General features: G+C 33.5%; 1 long non-coding RNA gene across 1 annotated transcript; it reads left to right on the top strand.

Moving 5' to 3' along the window:
- Positions 1 to 20,061: 20,061 nt before the first annotated feature.
- Positions 20,062 to 22,488, top strand: LOC127863803 (uncharacterized). The gene is made up of 3 exons (XR_008041189.1): positions 20,062 to 20,563; positions 21,785 to 21,967; positions 22,385 to 22,488. It is a non-coding gene; the product is annotated as an uncharacterized LOC127863803 (long non-coding RNA).
- The last annotated feature ends 201 nt before the right edge of the window (positions 22,489 to 22,689 follow it).

The following is a 22,689-nucleotide window of genomic DNA, read 5'->3' as shown; positions in this document are numbered from 1 at the left end:
AGTTGCTATAAGATATCATTTATTTATAACTGAATAATCTAAGCGCTATATTTCATCAACAAATTTCTTTTCTTGAAGCCAAAAGTGCAATACTATGCTCAAACTTGTATAAATAAAGGTGTTAATGTTATATTTAGTGCTAATAGCTATATCTTTACCGGTAATTTACATGTTTACGTTCTGTTTTTCCGGTTGAAAGTATAATACTATAATACTTACCGATTAACATATTCAGGGTGCAGAATCAACGGGGTTTTCACACGGGCTGAATAGAATGTAAACACACCGTTAAGAGCTTTAATTTTGCTAATATCTCAAGTTATTGAAGTTCATTTGCAAAAATCTAGTGCATAAAAAAGTTTTTCTTTCAGTTTGTGCCGATATCTTAAGGTATAAGAATAAATCCTTGAAAACGTCTGAAATCGGTTACAAAATTTCACGTTGCGTGAAGCACAACCAGACGTGACGTATACTCCCACATGCTGCATTGTCACAGACTATTTTGCATGCTGTCTTCACAAAACAAGAGAAGCTCATTTATGGCGATCCTTTGAACTAAGTGTGACCTTGACCTTAGAAATATCGACGTAATTCTTTCGCGCGACACACCGTCCAATGTTGGCGAACAAATGTGCCAAATGATTTAAAATCTCATAATGAACGACATAGTTATGGCCCGGACAAACTCATTTATGGTCTTTTTTACCTTTGAACTCAAAGTGTGACCTTGACCTTTGAGATATTGACGTAATTCTTTCGCGCGCCACACCGTCAAATGATGGTGAACAAATGTGCCAAATGATTTTAAAATCTCACAATGAACAACAAAGTTATGGCCCGGACAAGCTAATTTATGGCCATTTTTGACCTTTGAGCTCAAAGTGTGACCTTGACCTTGGAGATATCGACGTAATATTCTGCCCCACACACCGTTCAAGGATGGTAAACAAATGTGCCAAATGATTTTAAAATCTCACAATGAACAACATAGTTATGGCCCGGACAAGCTCATTTATGGCCATTTTTGACCTTTGAACTCAAAGTGTGACCTTGACCTTTGAGATATCGACGTAATTCTGTCGCGCGACACACCGTCAAATGATGGTGAACAAATGTGCCAAATGATTTTAAAACCTCACAATGAACAACATAGTAATGGCCCGGACAAGCTAATTTATGGCTAGTTTTGACATTTAAACTTAAAGTTTGACTCTGACATTGGAGATATCGACGTAATTCTTTAGCGCAACACACCGTCCAACGATGGTGAACAAATGTGCCAAATCATTTCAAAGTTATAGCCCGCACAAGCATTTACCTTGGAACTACAAGTGTAACATTGACCTTGGAGATATCAACGTCAATCTTTCGCGCGACACACCGTCCCATGATGGTGAACAAATGTATTAAGTCATTTTAAAATCTAACGATAAATGACATTGTTATGGTCCGGACAAACTCGCTGTTAAAGACACACTAAGTGACCCGTGACCTAGTTTTTGACCCGGCATGACCCATATTCAAACTTGACCTAGACATCATCAAGATACAACTTCTGACCAAGTTTGGTGAAGATCGGATGAAATTTTCGGGACAGACAGACAGACAGACCGACAACGTGACTCCTATATAGCCCCCATTACCAGTAATGGGGGTATAATAATTGATGTTTAACTCGATTGCATCGAGATCCAAATGCTTATAAAAACGCTCTTGATTTCGTTTCTTGGTAGAAACAGTACTAAGTGTATATGAAGAGATCTAAAGAACTCTCCCTCGGTGATGATCGAACCAATCACCTGCAGGGCGCTAAGCGCATTCAATATCGTCTACGCCTCGGTGACATTAGTTTGTTGTTTTGAATAGTGTTGAGTTTACTGAGCCTTGTTATTTTAACTTTCATCACAATGTATCATAATGAATTTAGGAAGAATTTGTTGTGTGGAGAACGTTTTATTTTGTGAATCAAATTTAACAGTCGTAAACAACATATACTCAATCAAAATGAATAGAAACATAGGTATTATGAGAGTAAAATGTTGTTCGAGGATTGATAGAAAATTAGGGCAAAAGTAAAACAGAATATTGTCATTTAATGTTAAGATTTGGCACATTCTACAAATATCTTATTAATTTGTTTTCATATTTATGAGTTATGTTTTTAAAGAGATATGTTTTTCTTTAGTTATATTTTATTAGTCTTTAAAATTGTACAAAATCGTAATATTACCAAAATTTTAATGAAAGCTAAAAACCATTCAAATTTAATATTGACATTACGTTTTATTGCGAATTGAGAAGCAATAAAGCTGCCTTTTAAGAGAGCTGCTCACAACATTAAATCGCTTTTTATGGGCAATAAACAAGTCGGTACATCAATCGACTATGGCGGGGATACCGTATTTTACAGTTGAATGCATATAACATAAAACATAAAAGATGTTTTGAAAATGTCTCTCTCATAAAACCGATACCTTGGGTTGAGAGAAAAAAACAATGTTAAGAAGTTGCACGCACACCTTGCCGATATAATTGTTTACAGAAGATTGCATCCCAAATACAAACTTTGCAAATAAATCGGATGATTAATAACTTGCATGCAATGCATTTAGGCGGAACAAGCACATACAAGCTATTAAAAATCTTGCGTGCCATCAAAAACTCATAAGTCCATAGATCGAAAAAAAGTCTGGTTTGGGAATTTTGGTAACAGAAACATGGTTTCTGTACGTTAGTAAATTGATACACTAGAATTTTTTGTACTATTTACACGTTTGCGTTACGAATGTATACGTCACGTGACTTTATCAGCGTGGTAGTGAGTTGCTTACTTTACAAGCACGACGAAGCCAACAGTCTGGAAATCAATTTTTAGGGACCTTTGGATACAGAAATCGTGACAATCTACTTAATATGCAATTACAAGGATATACTTTCTATGAGACAATTGACAATTTGATAATTACAACCGCGCAAGTTTGTGTTTAGACGGCAAGTAACTGTAGCAGTTTACTACAAGCACGAGGGTTACAATAGAAATAGATTACACTGTTTAGGTCACGAAAATGCTGCGAATTTGAAAATTCTGATCGTGTAGGCGAGGTTATACTCCACAGCGATTTGTTCTGTAGCACCCAACGATGTAACGCATATTCTCATATATTAATTAACAATGGACGTTTGTCACCTGTTTTAATACAATTGTGTTGCTTTTTCTGTACTGTTAAGTAAATTATTTATTATTAGTGATTTCAATACTGTCCTGAAACCATTATTAGATAACAAAAAGGGAACCCCTTATACTCATCCTAAAAAAATAGAAACATTTTGAATAACATGTTGAATTGAACACTACAATATGATAGACATCTGGCGTACAGTAAATCCAAACGAAAGCAAATTCACCTGGCACTCAAACACAAAACCAACAATATTTTGTAGATTTGACTATTTTATAATATTTGAGTCACTTTGAAACATAATTGACACATGTAGCATTAAACCAGGATTCAACCAATGCGAAAGACGCAAAAATCTTGTCGGACACGAGGTCCGATAACTTTTAAAATTTGTCGGACCTCGCCAGATTTTATCGGACCTCGTTTTTCGTCCGTGCCGAGACAAGTATGTTTCGCCGTTTTATTAAAAGTTGTTAAATTTTAAATGCCGCTCACTTTCCAGCCATATCATGATATCAGTAAGAAAGTGATTAGCGTTTATTTTGTATTAATATTAGTTTCATATCTCGACTTGACTCGCTACGAATTTTATTCGCGGGAGCTGTAATTTTGTGATCCAGCTAAGAAATTCCGTAGCAAGTAAAGTCGATATATAGAGCGAATATTAGTACGAATTAAACGCTAATCACTTTCTTGCTGATATGGCTGAGAAGTGAGCGGCATACACAAATTACAAAAAGTAATAAAGGGTATAACACGGCAAAAATTGCTTGTCTCGGCATCAAAAAGTTATCCACGTTTTCGCGATCGTTGACACAGCCACTTCTACTTCTTCATCAAATCTTGACACGGGACAGGCAACGGTCGTGTGGTTCCCCGCTTTCTATTTACGATCATCACAATGCTCGAAACCAGTAAAATTTAATTCAACCATGATGTCATTGATGCGTCGCCTACGTCACGAAACAATGTGCAATATTTAACTGGTTCTAAGAATCGCGCTTGGAGTTTGTTACGTCACCAGCAAAGACAGCCAGTTCGACTGGTTGGAAAATTGATTTTAAAGTTAAATAATCTATCGAAGTAAATAAACATGAATTAGACCTTTTTTTAATATTCCTAGTTTCGTGTTCATTTTTAATCAAAGTTTTACATATTGTTTTTTTTTTTTTCTTGTCGGACACGAGGTCCGACAATTTGGGAAATATTATCGGACCTCGTCGAATTTTATCGGATTTGTCCGAGGTCCGATGTCTTTCGCATTGGTTGCCAGGATTCATGACCACTCTCTAGTTGAACTTAAACTGCACAAAATAAAACCTGAAAGAGGCCCAGGATACTTTAAAATTAATAACAGCATCTTATTAGATACAAAATATCAAACACAAATAAAACAGGAAATATTAAACACATTTCATACGTAACACAACAATTGAAACACTGTAAATCAAGAGGAAAACATATTGTGTGACGGATTACTTAATGAATATGAATGTCGACTAGCACTAAAAGAAATGCAAAATAACAAAAGTCCAGGATCTGATGGCATCACAATCGAATTTTATAAAATATTCTGGAATGATATTAAAACACATTTAATTAATTCACTGAACTATTCATTTAACAACGAAAACTTAACTAAGCTACAAAAAATAAGGTTAATTGCGCATTCCAAAATCTGGAAAAAAAAATGAAATCCTTGTCAAACTTGCGCCCGATTAGTTTACTGAACAATGATTATAAAATTGCCACTAAAAGATTATCAAACATAATTAAAAAATATTGCCATCATTTCATTTCAAGATCTCAATCTGGCTTCATTAAAGGACGTTAAGGGCGAAAATGTGCGTCTGATACAAGAATGCATAAATTTCAACCAACCAAACAAGTCTGGCCTAATTTTCTTTGCAGACTTCGAAAATACATTTGATTCACTAGAACATTCGTTTATGTTCTCTTGCTTACCAAATATGCATTTCGGTGAAAGTCTAATAAAATGGGTTAAACTATTTTTAGCAGATTTAACATCGTGCGAGGAGTAAGACAAGGATGTCCACTTTCATCCTCGCTATTTATTATATGCATCGAGTATCTATCACACTATATCCAATCAAATAAACATATAAAGGGAATATCGCTAGAGCCTGACGAGGAAATTAAACATTCCCTATTTTCTGACGATGCAACTTATTATTTTTAAAATGACAGTAGTGACTCATTTAATAATCTTATAGAATCGCTAATCATTTTTGGAATGGCATCGGGTCTTAAACTAAACAAAAGTAAATGCACTGTGCTACGAGTAGGTAAATTTAAACAAAGTAATATTCATCTTAAAAAGGAAAAAAAAATCAACTGGACATCAGATTACGCAACAACGTTATGAATAACCTTTACAAACAATGAAGATAAAACAATTCTAAAAACATATTGCCGAAATTACAAACATTTAAAAATGGTTCAAAATCATGGCAGCATCGTAAACTAACAATAATCGGGAAAACACCGTGTTGACAACGTTTGCGCTCCCCAAATAAATGTACACACTAACAGTTCCCCCAAACCCACCAATTGATATTATTGAAGATATAAAATCAGAAATAGTTAATTTCATATGGGACGGTAAACCTGATAGAATTAAGCGAACTCAATTAATTCAACCAGAAGAACATGGATGTATCAGACTTACGGACATATATCCATTCCTGAATGCAATCAAATGCAGTTGGGTTAAAATATATATTTAGATAAAACCAATACGAGTACATGGAAATTATTCTACCAGAAAATTCTAAAAACATATGGTGACTCCTTTCATTTTGAATGTTATATCGACAATAATATCTTAGATGTAATATCAACAAAAATCATATTTCTATCGCATGTTCTATCGGCATGGTGTAAAGTTACTCATAATAAAGAAACCAAAATAAACAGTAAAATCAATTTATGGAACAATTAAGATATAACTACTAACAATAAAACGCTTTTCTATAAACATTGTTTGAACAAAACATAAAATATGTAGATCAAGTGTACGACTACAGAATAAACTACTTCTATTCTTTTGAAAACTTATGCTACATATACGGAATACCTACAAGTAATTTCCTGATGTACTACACATTGATCAAAAGTATACCCATACATATTAAAGCTGCTACCAATACAAATAACACACCATGTACTCAAAAAACATTCGTGGAAAACATAACTGCAAACCAAAACAAAACGAACAAAATAGTTTATACGCTTCAAAATAAAAACCCTGTCGAAAACTCCAGAGCTCAAACTAAATGGCAAAACCTTCTTTGAGAAAAAGAATTTGATTGTAAACAAATATCTGTCATGCCATTTAAATCAACTACGGATAGCATACTGATAAATTTCCAATATAAATACATCCAAAGAATCATAGCTACAAATAAATATCTTTTTAAGTGCAACCAATCCAACACAAATCTATGTGATATGTGTAGTGAACATATTGAAACAATAGAACACCTTTTTTGGAAGTGTAAACATATTCAATCTCTATGTAACCAATTGACAACCTTTCTAGAGCAACAACAATTAAATGTAAAACTATCTCTCTAAGACATCAGTTTGGGGGTTAATACCTTCAAAATACAAGAGGTTTATAACGCTGTGAATTACATAATTATATTAATGAAATGTTTTATATTCAGCATGAAATACAGAAAACAAATATATACAATGAACTGTTTTATCAATTATTTAAAACTGAAGATTTAAATATAAATAGAAATAGCCCTAAACAATGATACACTTCATATATTTGAACAAAAATGGAAACACATTAAACTTTGATAAGCAACTCCAGTATGCTTTTTACCCACTTTATGCAACTCATCCTTATTCATAATTATTCTGTTGTTTTACATTCTTAAAAATCACCAAACGACCAAAGAAAACAATACATATTAACCTTTTTTAAATAAAAAAAAAACCCGCAGGGTCAAAAAAGTATATATCAGCATATCTTGTATAACATGTTTGAACATTATTGCTGCTACATGGTATCACTTTGTTTTATGATCATATACATGTATACATTGTATGTCTTATATTGAATAAAAAAAAACACACACTAAAGAAATAAAAAAGTATATTATTCCGTTTGTCGATGTTCTTCACTTTTCTGCCCTTTAGATGCTTTCCCGCAACATCAATACGATAGTCATATAGAATGATTATAACTATTATAGTTGCGATGTTATTAAAAAGCAATGCATGCCACGCTTAAATTTTAGATTTGTCGTTAATATTTCAACAGTTCATATCCAATGCCCCGATAAGTTAAAATAGGAAGCCTATACGTTTAAGATTAATATAACAGCTTTTACATTCACTCTCTGTCTCTGTCTCTGTCTCTGTCTCTATCTCTCTCTCTCTCTCTCTCTCTCTCTCTCTCTCTCTCTCTGTCTCTCTTCTCTGTCTCTGTCTCTCTATTCTCTGTCTCTGTCCTGTGTCTGTCTCTGTCTCCTCTCTCGCTCTTCTCTCTCTCTCTCTCTCTCTCTCTACTCTCTTCTCTCTCTCTCTCTCTTCTCGCTGTCTCTCTCTCTCTCTGTCTCTCTCTCTCTAGCTCTTCTGTCTCTCTGTCCTCTCTGTCTGTCTCTCTCTCTCTCTGTCTCTCGCGGTCTCTCGCCTGTCTCTCTCTTCTAGTCCTCTCTCTTCTCTCTGTCTCTCTCTGTCTCTCTTCTCACTCTCTCTCTCTGTCTCTCTCTCTCTCTCCTCTCTCTCTCTCAGCCGCTCTCTCTCTCTCTACCTCTCTCTCTCTCTCTTCTCTTCTCTCTCTCTTCTCTCTCTCTCGTCTCTCTCTCTGTCTCTCTCTCTGTCTCTCTCTGTCTATTGAACCAACAACGTAACGTTGAAATCACTCGATATCCGTTGGTGCAGTGCAAGGTTTTGAGTACACGTATTCCTGCATACTCAGGTATGATTTACGGTATTTTTCAACATTGTTTAACATTTCACAAAGCTTGCAATAACACTTGCAGTGTTCAAGCTGAGGTTGCGTTGACACGTACATGTCTTTTCTGCGAAGAATGGCTGTATATTCACCTTTATCGTTACCCAATCTTATTAGAAATTCCGCTAACTTCTTAGCATTACCAAAGTCAGCTGCATTTATAAACGTGCCTGGTGGGAAATCCTTCGTGTAGTTATTTCCTCCACGCACAACCAAAATTGTATCCGAATTAAATCTCTCGAATGACTTCATCGGTAACATAATCCTGTCAGATAGAGTTTTCAAACGCCAAATAAAACTTTGACTGATTAAGTACTTTATTGATCGCTTGATGGTCGTTTTTCGGAAGCGAACGTTTGCCATCACCGCATGATCCATAGATGTCAATTTGTAATCCATACTTCTTCATCTGTTCAACATACAAGTCGCGCCGTGATTGGACGTGACAATGGCTAACAAACCACGAAATTAATACCGTTTTTCCTTCAAATATTGAACTGTAGTTCTTCTTGTCCGGTATGGAACTGCTATTATCCCGAGGTTCTATTGTCCCATAAGGGTAGAAAATATCGGCATCTCTGTGATACATCATGGACCAGTTCATAGCATATGCCCATTCTGGCCCAAAATTGATTCCGTATAGTGTCTGGGGCTCGAGGTTGAAGAATATCTACCAATAAATGAATGCAAATGTGCAAAGATGCATCGATAGTTTAATACACATATATGCTATAATGTGAATATAATATATTATCAATAGTAATGATAAATAAATAAATAATAGTAAACACAATGAATTAATTAACCGCACGGCCATAACAAACAACGATTTGCTTATTGAACCGCACTCAAGTACATTACATGAAAGCTGCTGATATTGGCAAATGAAATTCAGGTTGTTTACGGAGGACTACACATACACATATCCGTCCACTGCATTTCTAAAGCACTCATCTTCATCGAAAAATGTGCATCTTGCGAGTAGTTTTTTATGGTGTGCAACTCTACGAGGCGGTATACTAATTTAACATAATAGGTGATTCTCTTTATACACATGGTGGAGTAGATGAATGGATAAAGTATAAAACGTAAGAGTTTCAATGAACAAATAAGATTTTTAATTTCTTATCGTAGATGTAATGCTATGAAATGGAAACATAAATATGGCAAATTGTCTACCCATCATTTCAAAAGAATACTGCTCAAAATAGTAAAAGTGCACCAAGGTCAACGGTGAGCAACGACTCTGAAGAAGAGCTAAAGCGCAAACGAAGAGCGTCCAGTGTAAGTGACTCAATTATACACGAGGCATTAACGAATGAAAAAAGTAAACAAAGAAAAAGAAGAAATTGAAACAGAGACGAATTGATAATAAGTGTGGGAAACATGAATTTGAAACAGAGGACATTATAGATGAAGCTTAAAAGATTATCATACTTAATAAAAAGCATGAGAAACTGGGTGAGATGATTAACATATTGAATAAAAAGTTAGAAAACTTCATCATGAAAGGGAACGGGTCGATCAGAAACGAAATAAGAGAATTGTTAACAGAAATAAAGACCATGTCCTTAAATCCGTCACACATAAGGTACATGTAATTGAAAGTCATCTTTTTGAAAACGATTAATCTGTCGAAAAACTTATAACCGACATTATCACCCTGAAGGGAGAATGGAACAGCCAGAAAAGCATAAACAAAGCAATTACACTATAATTGAAGACAATAAATAAAAAGAGAAAAAACTTTGAAAATAATATATTCCTGAGCCAATGCTATTAAAATCCAAGGCATACACGATACTAACTCGCGATAATCGGCCAGAGAATCAGCTTAAAAATATATTAATATACATTAAGTTATCATCATGTGCACTGTCATCATGGCAGTAGACATCGCCAATAGATTACAAAACAAGAACAATACTACCAGTTACATTATAGTTAGACTAGTTAGCCGATAGACCATTAGGCATATATAAGAAACAAGGAAGAAACGCACAGGAAAACTATAATACTGTATTGCCAAGTACATTGAACATGTAAATCTATTTTATACAGCAATGATACCAAATTTATTTACAAAAAATGCACGTGGGGACTATTCTTACGCAACACGTATTCAACTCAATATAGCTGCCTTATTTGAGAACTGATTTTGTTGAAATTGGACTCAGACTAGTGCAACACATATCTAATATTTTGTGTTAATTTCATTGAAATTTATCAACATTACAATATGAAACAAAACGACTTAAACATAACACTGAAAGAGTAAAATTTTCAAAGACGTTCATCGTAAAATAAAAATGTGAAAAGTAAAACGCATTAAGTTACTCATCTTGATGATCGACCGGCTTGCAACATTGCACTCATGAATATTTATACGAGCAAGATTGTTTTTTTAATTAAGTTTATGTTTTCCCGGTGTAAAATCCCACCGAGAATGATGATTTTTAAATTAAATTGGAATAAGTATATAGCGTTCTACTACACTTTATGACTTTTCGAACGCAGAATTATTCAAACTTAAATATCTCAGTTATTAGCAAATAATCGGATTTACAATTCGGGTTTATATCATAAAATGTTATTAACATTTTCTCTCTGACGGGCGTTACATAAAAACCAAAGTAAGTTATAAGGATCTTTTACACCCATTATTGCTGCTTCTTCCTGTATTTGCACGGTGATGATATGAACTATTAACCATAGGATGTTATATTCTGAAATATGTTTCTATAAAGAAGGCATATATTTGACAATTGTTCGTAATTTCATTTCATCGTTCCTCGAAATGTTTTAACTCTGTTGCTCTGGTATCCTACCATTTAGAAATTAAATGGTAATACAATTGAATGCATTTTAATTCCCTTTTTTATTGTTTAATTTGAGTTGCAATGCTATGAGGTTAAAAAAATTTGACGCTTATTATGTATAATGAATATTGCTGGGCAAATTGTGAGGTTGAGCTCTCTAAAACCGGTTTAAACCCAAAATATTATGCATTGCCCGTTCCAAGGCGTGACCCACGCGTTATTCTTCTAAATGTGTATGTTGTTTCATATTGTGCTGTTTCGTACTGTTTTGGCAATTTGTCACTTGCCTTATATTAAGGACCAACTAATTGTTTATAATGAGAATGCAATACTGCTCCAGCAGCTGGATTTTCATTTCTTAATATTGTTCATGTTATCATTTGATTCAGTGTGTGCAAGCAAACGGTTCAAACTATTCATCCGTGACGATCTGATGCTTCAGCAAGTGAGGAACGTAGTCTGTCATATGCCGATCGCACTGTTGCGCACCTGAAATTTTATACGAGACATATTGATTTTAAATTAATTTTGTTTTGCTGGTGTATAAACACATTTCACATGAAGAAATGGAATAATATTTTAATCATATCGCGTTTCACCGTTTTCACCTGCAAAATGATGAAACCATAGGGAGCAATCTTATGGTAGGACGCTATCTTAGGGATCGAGAGGCCCCGGGTTCGAATCCCGCCCTGACCACTAGAATTTCCTTGAGCAAAAAATGTATCCCACATATGCTCCTCTCCACCCAGGTGTATAAATGGGTACCTGTGAGGGAAATAAGCCAATGTGCCGTGGCTGCATACTGCACCAAGATGTAAACGGACGACTTATGACCCAGTGATCAGGGAACAAATGTAAAGCGCCTTTGAACGCACATATCGAGTATGAAAAGGGCGCTATATCAATGTGGTATTAAAAACACCTTCCCCACGTGCGAGAGCGCCTATTGTCACGGATGAATGGTTTTATCGTAATATTGTACAGAATATAGTCAAATGATCACATGCAAAATTTTAAATCAGAAACTTGACTCATTACTGAGATATTCAAGTTTGAAAAGTGTAGCGTTTGGAGTTTATCCAAGTGTATTGCTGTAATCTATGAAATGGCTACCATGTTACTATTAATCTCGCTATTACTATTGTGAACACACTTCCACTATTTATACAATCTGAAATAATACAAATTTAAAATTACAATATATGCGATATACACAATTAGCATATGGCTGATTATGTTTATTCAAATAAAAACGATTAAACATGGGTATGTTTAAAAGAATCTGTGTCACACACAATTCAATAACCTTTTTGAATACCAAATAACAAAATGTTTATTTTGTTCTAATGTTACGCCTCCTTAACAATTCCTTTAACAAGGAAATAAGAAAATAAATCCAATGTAGATAAGTGGTCATAACAGCCAACGTAGATTATTGCATTTCGCTTCGACAAGGAAATGATGCGACTACCCTAGTATGTGGATTATACAGTTAAAATATATATGTGTACCTGAATAGCGTTTTCAAGAATTTTAATTAAGGTCTCTATATAATATGTACTGATGTTACTTCTCTACGTCGTATTAATTAAATTGGTACATGTATATCGTGCTAAATATCGTCGTTATAGTAAATTAGTATTATGGTCATTGACTGTGTTATTATAATCATTGCATTAGTGATATGTAACATGAACAATCAACAGTTATATTCCAACACTAAAAGCCTTACACTTAAAACCTTACACATTAAATTTTTTACATATGTGTTGAAATGATGTGCTTAAATTATGATAAGAACACACACTTTTACGTATGTGCCTGTTTTAAATAACGTATCTATATGACATGTACGGGTATCGTTATTAACGAAATATTTTTCATTAGGTCAGTTATATGTTACATAGACCATGTCATGTATACATAATACAATACATTAATTCTACCCATTACCGTTAAAATAATGTTTGCTCTATTTCGGTATTTTTATTTTATCACAACATAGTTTTTTTTAATTAAGGTATCTATATGACATGCATCTTTATTATTGCTATTTGTCGTATTATGAAAAAGCGCATTTGTAATTCATTTTTGATACCATCGTCATAGTATTTATTGATTTTATAGTAAGAAATACAAAAGGATAAAGATAAGAATGTGATACTAATATTTTTGATTTTGTCAACCATTCTTCAATAATTAAGAGTACTATATCGCATCGACAATTTATATTAAAACAGATAAATAGAAATATTAAATTCTAGCAATATTGTGTATAAAACTGTTTGATTTTTTATGTTTTTGTTTTAATTGAGGTAGCTATATGGCATGTATGGATACCTATATTTATGCTCTTTGTCATATCTAGCAAACATGTTCTTGTATCTCAGTTTTAAAATAATCAATATAGTCTATGGTTCTATTATAATCAGTTCAATAACATGTAAACATTTTAATTATTAAATGAAATAGGTAATATTAAAATCATTATTTTTCCATCCATATATTTACAATTATTCTCACTGAACTCTTGAAAAACATCATTGTATTTAAGAAAATATATACACATAAATCATTATGTATATGTCGGTAATATGTTTTATATGTCGTGTTTTATATGTTTGACATTAATCTTTTTCGGACCAATGCAGACGAATATATTATATAATTTCGAATTATTTCGTAAAAAGCAACTCAACGAATCATTTCAACTAATCGATTATAGTGTTAGTTGTTACTATGTCTACTCCTGCTATGTGTACACAAAGTTTGTAATATGTGAACTACTTACTCCCTTCTTTTCTTACATCCATAAGGTCAAACAAACAATTCACTACACTATCATAAAACGGTCAAAGGCAATGTAATGGCTTATTTTTAGTGGGCGGAGGAACATAACTAAATATTCGCAAATGCAGTTTAAATGTAAAAGGCCTCTCCTTAAATAACGTCAGCATGTGTTCAAATGGTTATATAAAAAATCTGATAGTATCCTTCCGCCAATAAACTCATTTTACAAAGATATAAAATAAGTGGCAATAAAAATGAAAACAATTGGATTGCGAACTGTCTTCAAGCGGGTACTCAAACTCGAAAGGCGTTTGGATCATTATCAAGTCAAAATTGCGCTACGAGGTAATATGACATATATAATCAACATTGTGATGTATTCAATTTTTGAGAATCAAAATCCTAAATATCAACATCATTCTTATTAATATATATTGTCAAAACAAAGACTTTATTTTTTTTATTGGAGTACACCCATTAACATGTTATTATTGGTGGAGTCTTTTTCACGGTTATTGACTTTAAAATATACACAAACAATGGTAAAATAGATACAAACTTAAAATGTTACAACATTGTCAATGCAATTATAAAACACCACGACGTTCATGGCATTTTTAAATGCGCAAATCCTACCAATAAACAAAACCCATGAAACGTAACTATGAACACCAATATTTTTTGTAAACGTTTGTAGACGGTCTTATGGCATGTTAATACAATTTAATAGGCATGCATTCGGTCGTTCATTTCGTAGCTGAGTTACGTCTATAACAGACAAGTTTCACAATACTGCTGTTGTTTCTATTTTTTGTTATCACGTGACGCGTTGAATTTCAGAGCGAGGCTAAACGTGTAACAATCGTTAGCGGAGAATATTGATTTTTACATTCGGGATTTTCAAAAGCTCTTACACTGGTTACAATGACGTCAATCATATGCATACATGCATGTGTTTAGTCAATATTTAAAACTTCTGTCACAATCATTTGAATGCTGCATTCCGATTGGATAGTTTGTTCACGTGACCGGTTTTAAATTTTCCGATGAACCCACTTCGTATGCAATTTTAAACATAAACATTCATGGCGCTACTTTCTGGTCATAAACAAGTTGCCAAAATGACGTTATGTTTTTCGCGAAACATAATGGCGTTGTTTTATATCGGTCAACAGTTAAATGGCGTTATATTTAATGCGCGAACTTCAACGATATACCCGTTTGACTAAGATGAAACCACAACTGAAAATAGATTCATAGGCTAGATTAAAAAGGATGTTTATAACCCTTACCACGATAGAACTTCAGCTTTTAGATCATTTTGTGGCGTAATTTTGCCGACAGTTCATAAAGCGATGAAATGCAGAAAAATGTTATTTAATTCTTAAATAAATTTATAAATAAATAATTATAACACCTAAATAATAGTTCAATGACATATGTTTTAGTACCATTCGTGTATATTTATAAATTTTATTTCATTTTTATAAACATACACGTAACCAATGGCCATGAGGTTTAAGGAGGTCTGAAGACTTAACATCGACAATTAAACAAAACAAAGATATAACTAGGCCGTATAATACAACACATGGCATTAAATAACTATAACTCTCAAAGGTATGTGTACATGTATGTTTGCGCGCGATATTGTTAATGACCTATCGAACGTTTAAAAGGTGAGTTGAATAACCATAAGACAAAGCACTATAAAAGACGAAGTACAAAAATGTGTTACATCCGGGCATCGGCTCGTACAATTATAGGCAATACATAAACTGTGAACATCATATGTACATGGATATATAGTAATGGGCCACTTCCTCGAATTCATCCCCATCATGAAACTTTAAACGAACGAACACGGTCGGCCTGTGCTTTGCTTCAAGGATCGCACGTAGGCTAAGAAACACATGTCTAAGTAAACAGTACGGTGGAAATGCAGTAAAAGTCACCCCGATTTCCGCAATGTTTCGCAAATTACAGATATCCGTGTTTGTCGATATATTTGCAAACGTTTTAACGTTGTCATTCTAATGCTCATGAAAAGCTTAAACCTGAATAAAAATATGATACAAATATGAAATGTAGCACACAATTTAATTATGACATACTACGAATTCCGTTTAAAATTTACCAGAGTGTAATATTCATTTGGATATAATGTGATAATTATGACCAGGACAGCAATACTTTAAGAACAAAATGTCCGGGATGTCAAAACAATGTAGGAACCATTTCCCGGATTGCAAAAATAACGTAGAAATGAACGTCCATCTGTGTCAAAAGTAGCGAAGGAACGAATGTCCGTCATTCCCTTCATAACTATGATTTAAATGGCTTATATCTTTAAAGCATTAAGTTTCTTACAATATGTAAGGACAACTTACTTCAATTTAAGCATTGGGCGTTAAATTAGTGATATAAATGCCTAAGCATTACTACTACCAGAAGAAAACAAGTCTGCATGGTGGTATCATCAATTGTGATTAATGACCAGACATCTGCTTCCCGCGGCTTATGAAAACTTGTTATTTGATATGTGTAGGCATAGTATATGATCAGAACGAGATAATCGGTGTGTGTTGGACACAGAGGCAATAAAACCACATATCTATCAATAAACAAGATTATGGATCGATCTTTGATTAAACACCGCGATACAAATACTCAAACGCAGAGCGTCAAAATCTGCGCAAACAGTTAAATGAAACAAGTACTTCACCCAAGAACATCTATTTAATGCATTCACAAATTAAATTGGGACATACATTACTGCTAATTCTTACAATCTCATCTTGTGTTGAAAATATCATTACGTCGCAGAATCTTAAAATGATTGAATGGTTGAAATCAAATGCGGCGTTGCGTGGAACTATTAAAAATAGATACACGTTCAGCCTCGTTCTGAAATTCTGCGAGTCACCTGACGTCGCCCTTTTTTCAATTATGGCTGATTATGAAAATGGTCTATTAGGAGATACAATATGTTCTGGCTATCTGGCCTTTTGGTGTCTGTTTCCATTTCTATTTAAGTAGACACTATATTGAACGTTATGCAAAACAAATATATAGAATACATGGTCGGTGCCGAAATGGAGAAAGTTTATTCGTTGTGACTTAGCGAAAAAAAATAGGGCGAGCTTTAGCTTTCTCCATCTCGGCACCATACACCTATTATAGTTATCCTGCGTCATGCCGTTGACACATTTTGTCAAATACAAATGATTAATTGACATAACGATACAATTATTCTTGTCGAGTCTCCTACATGTACACACCATCTCAGACGACCGAATAACTACCGATTGTGTCACGTAAAACATAGTTCCACTTTAAACTGTTTCTCTTGCTATTAAAAATATGAGAAGAAATAAAAAACGAATCGAGAGTTTGATATATTTCTTGGTTTTCTTGGCAGCAGCAAAACAAAAAACACTAAATTGTATTTACCTTAATGACAACTTTAATACATTGCGTATAACAGTCAATTTACAATGATAATTATACAAATCCGTTTTCTGTTCTTCCATCCCTGTGTCAAATTTTTTTTTCTGTTTTCCGTTCCTATTATCATAATGCATTTTAAACCACAATATTATTTTGACAGCGTTTGTATCGAAGGCACACTACTCTGACCCAAAACCCGATTTACGAAATCGTAATCCTTCCGTAGCGAATATTTGTATTCATATCGAAGTTAACAATTATGAATGAGAAACACAAAATCCGAAATACGTTTACGATTTGTTCGATGCGTGAAAAATATAACAAAATACTGTTACAACCACCATGTCAAAATTGTTTTCCCTAAATTCCTGACAGAAACTAGATAGAATGTTTCGTCTGAGAAATGACGTCACACTAGATACGTCATAAATTGCATAATCAAGTAAATGAAAATGATAAATAAGGAAAGCTGGTTCTGTATATTTTAGAGAAGAAAAACAAGGATGATATGTAATATAACGATAACATGTATGATGCGTTCCAATAAATTTCGATGGTCAAATATTAGAACATATTTATCGTCACATCGTGCGTAAGAATACACTACTTCCTGTTGTCTGCAACAGAGGCAGGATAAAAATTAATACTTTCCTAAGTAACATATCTGAGACACTATGTGACAAAACTATACAGCTGGATGCTTACACCGCATGTTGGACAATTGTTTTCAAATGCAATATATATCGAACAGATGTTAAAAAACTCAGAGTCCCGTCAATATTTTTGCAATAGATTTAAGAAACCTGGTCTAAAGCAAAATATGACGAAAATATAGATACAATTTCCAAACAAATAATATTGAAAAATTTGCAAATGCAATTTAACAATCAAAGGTTATATTTTAAAGAATGGCATAACAGAGGTATACAATTTATAGAGCATTTTACGATTTAAAAAAAAATTAATTCATTCATTTGGAAAACTCCAAGAATTATATTGTATTAAAACAAAGTATGTATTACGCGTTTTCTCACTCGTTAAGAGCATCTAAGTAGAATGGAAACAATCCATTCCACTTGGGCATAAAGCAAATACAACATCGGAATACTTTGTTGATAACAGTTAAGACTAAAAAATGCGAAATAGTGTAAACACGTCTTACTAACGGTAATACACCTACACACATTAAATGTGTAACAAAGTGGATATAACTTTTTAACACAAACGAAAATAACAATATAAAGAATTGAAACTCCAGCTGCTGGAGCAGTATTGCATTCTCAAAGACGCAACTTTACTGTCAAATCCCATAAGTTACTGTAGATACTGAACCCAGAACGTTCCAGTACAACACCATCACACACGGTATACCAAAGAATTCCTATCTGTTTAAGTGTAAACTTGTAAAGTCGAACATGTGCGATATCTGTTCAGCTGTTACCAATTTTACACAACACATTGGGAATTTTGGGAATGCACTCACGTTCAACATTTCTGGTCGGAAGTAACAATCATGATACACAACAAATTTGGTTTGCACCATAACAGGCACCTTACCTTTGCACTAATTTTCCTTTTACATCGTAACAGCACACAAGTGCAAACCATAATGCAATTTATATTATCATTCTTTTAGACAAATACTTCATCTCTAAATGAAAATACGAAAGTAACGCCCCTTTATGCACTTATTATATGAGCTGCTTGACTTATAAACTAAAATAGAGGAAACAATATCACACATAAAACACACATACGAATTGTTTAGTCAACGATGGAACACATTCTTACAAGATACAGTCGTATGAACACGCCAATCTTTTCTAAATATATTACTTTTATTCGACTTAACTGAATATAGACCATTTACATCTTTTTCTCTCCATAACATTATACTATGAAACTTATTGAGTTACATGTGTTAGATACTCGAATCTCTATGTATGACTGTAACATGTTTGTTTTCAGAAATAAAATGTTATGAAAAAAAACGACCGTTTAAAAAAACTGTTGTATTAAATATCATTTGAACACCATGCTTGATATTTAACATTCAACACGTATTGTGAAATCGTGACGACTCGGTAAGAAAAATACATAATATTGTTTCCAGTATACGCAAATGAAAATCAAATTGTAGAACGTGGAGATTTGTTTTTATGTTTTGCGATATAAGTATGAAACTTAAAGAGATGAAATAACTGAAAAAACATATGTTATTGGTAGTGCTATCGATTTGTTACATAGTGAAATAATTTGATCTTTCTTAGAAATATTGTGCATTGGTCAATAAGACCGACCAAATCCGTTATATAGAGAATATATGGTTGGTGACTTTTGATATCATGTGATATAAGACGAGTCTGATATGGCGTAGGAAAAGGCGAGGCTTGCCGAGCCTTTTCACACGCCATATCGGACGAGTCTTATATCACATGATATCAAAAGTCACCAACCATATATTCTATTTATTATACCACATTTTAAAGTAAATAAGGAAATATTCACAAAAAAAACAAAAACAAACAACCGCTAAATTCATTGATAAATATGCAAATTAGTAGCAACCTGATTACATCCGCTAGCGTCTATGCATATATATTTACACATAAAAATAGTTCGAAAGTAAGCAACAATCAATCAAAATTAAACGCACATAATACAAAAACTGAAGCGAGAAATCGAAACTTAAAAGAACAATTTCTGCACTAAAAACACAATACCAATTTTTTTACAATAACACATTCGACATGTACTTCCAAGACTGGCAAGAGTACACACCAACCGCTATTTTCAAAGCGCATGTGTAGAGTGAAAATTTCAAACAATAAATACAATAATCAAATGGAACGGGATTTTAACGTAGTGCGCAATTTGGAAGTGATAAGAGTGATTTATTTTTCAACTTGTCCATCTCCGTAGTATACGTTTAGTTGTGAGATGTTCACAGTTTTCCCCCAAAAACAGGCCTTCACGTGCGAAGTCAAAGTGGGTGGGGAACGTGTATTTCGAGTCGCTGGAACTTCATAATGAAGCTGCTTTTGTGCAATATTCAGCGACGTTACCAGCTGTGTGTTAGACGAAACGAAAATGCTTTGGTTTTGCATCGTGTTTTGAGACTGTCAGGGTGACATGATGGATTAATTGCTGTTTGAGTGACAATAAATGAACATGTTTGTGTTTGGAGATTGCTGAGGTTAATATCTTTACAATTGGGAAATCCCAACATAAGTTGACTGCCAGTTTGACAACTGATCTGCATAATATCAGTGGGAGAGCATGCTGAATCCCGCAGCTTCTGCACCATATGTTTCCTGGCCGAGTGGTTGGTAAGTTTCATTGTTATGTATGCATGCTTAAACACACATGTTTCATTATTTGTGCCATTTTTTAACACCCATTCTCATGCTGATGAACCAATGATCAGTGCCAGTTGTTCTACTGTCGCGAACTTTTTATTCAAAATTGTGGAAAAATGAGTTGCGCACTGTTCGAAATTGTGAAAAAATGAGACGCACTGTACCAAAATTTGAAAAATAAGTCGCGCACTGTTCAAAATTGTGGGAAACATTAGTTGCCCACTGTTCATTATGATTTCAAAATTGTGGAAAAATGAGTCGCACACTTTTCATAAATAAAATTTTGAAAAAATGAGTCAAGCGCTGTACAAAATTTGTAAAATGAGTTGCTCATTGTCAAATTTTTGCAAAAAAATAAGTCATGAACTGTTTATTTAAAATTGTGGAAAAATGAGTTGCGCACTGTTTAAAATTGTGAAAAAATCATGTCACGCGCTGTACAAAATTTGGAACAATCATTTGCGCACTGTTCAAAAATGGGGGACAATTTTGTGGGGCACTGTTCATTCAAAATTACAAAAAAAATAAGTCACAAACTCTTTAAATTGTGAAAACACATGAGTTGCGCATTGTTCAATATTTGTAAAAATGAGTCGCGCACTGTTAAAAATTTGGATAAAAAGGAGTCGCGCACTGTTTATTCAACATGGTGGAAAAATGAGTCGCGCACTGTTCACAATTTTAAAAAATGAGTTGCACACTGTTCAAAATTGTGAACAAATTGAGTCACGCACTGTTCATAAAAAAATCACTGTTGAAAACTGTGAACAAATGAGTTGCGCACTGTGCAACTTTTTTAAAAACATGTGTCGAAAACTGTTCAAAATTGTGTCGCCCACAGATCGACATTGTGAAAAAATGAGTTGCAAACTTTTTTTAAATTGTGAAAATTTGAGTCACGAACTGTTTTAAATTGTGAAAATTTGAGTCGCAAATTTCTCAAATTAGGAAAACAAACACATATTCCCTTAATAAGCAAAAAAATAATCCATAATAAAAATATTTTAAGTTAAAAGAAATGCTTAATTATTTTTTTATCATTTTGTATTAATAATGTTGTGTCTATTAAAGTTGTAATTTGTTCAAGTTGTGCCATAAAAATGTTATTAAAACACTATATTTTGAAATGTTATCTCCTGTTGGATTTGTTTTATTTTATTATAATATGAAATGTTTTTCTTTTAATGGCAGAAAGTTGCGACCACACATTCCATGGGTGATATCTACCAAATTTCTTGGCGGCACAGTTCTACCCTCGTCAGTTGCACTTGTCCGAGTCTTTCTCTGCCTCTCAACCAACTCGAGATATTCCCCCCCCCCAACTGCATCCCGGCACAGCTTCACATCAACCCATCTAATTAATTTGTCGGAAAGGTAATACTTTTTTCTCGACAAATTTATTTTTGAGAGTATTTATGTAATTGTTTTATCTGAACATGTTATAAATCTATATGTCACTATATTTATAAAGTTTCAATTTTAATACAAATTATGTATCTGGATTTTTATTTTTTAACCCTTTGCATGCTGGGAAATTTGTCGTCTGCTAAAATGTCGTCTGCTGAATTTGTAAAATAAGCATTTTCTTTATTTTTTTCAAAGATTACTATCAGAATAGAAAACAGTTTGGATCCAGATGAGACACCACGTTTTGTGGCGTCTCATCTGGATCCATACTGTTTGTAAAGGCCTTCAAAATTCGGTTCCAGCACTGAAAGGGTTTAAGCAGTTATGCAATTAATGTTTTATGATGTTTTTTATTTTCTAAAGGAATCCTTATTTTATTTTCAGGTTGACCACACAAATTTCCTGTTTGGTTGTGGAGTTAGAATCATTTTTTTTTGTGAAAGTTTGATTTCAGACACTTAAAAATTGAAATTGTCATGTATTATTAGCAGGGATCATATTTTCCCGCAACATCAATCAGTCCGGATATAAATGAGGAAAAGTATCCGAAAATGTACATCCGAAATCATGACAAATTACGTTAAAATATATATACCATTTATTTTGCCATTCATGAAGGTGGTATAATACATGTACAAGTAAAATTCCCTTAGGCATTTTTTTGAAACGTAACGAGTTTTCTCAACTGG

The sequence above is a fragment of the Dreissena polymorpha genome, unplaced genomic scaffold (assembly GCF_020536995.1).
Source record: "Dreissena polymorpha isolate Duluth1 unplaced genomic scaffold, UMN_Dpol_1.0 chrUn040, whole genome shotgun sequence".
Classification (NCBI taxonomy): domain Eukaryota; kingdom Metazoa; phylum Mollusca; class Bivalvia; order Myida; family Dreissenidae; genus Dreissena; species Dreissena polymorpha.
Note: the sequence above shows the minus strand (reverse complement) of the source record. Positions and strands in the feature narration are given on the sequence as shown.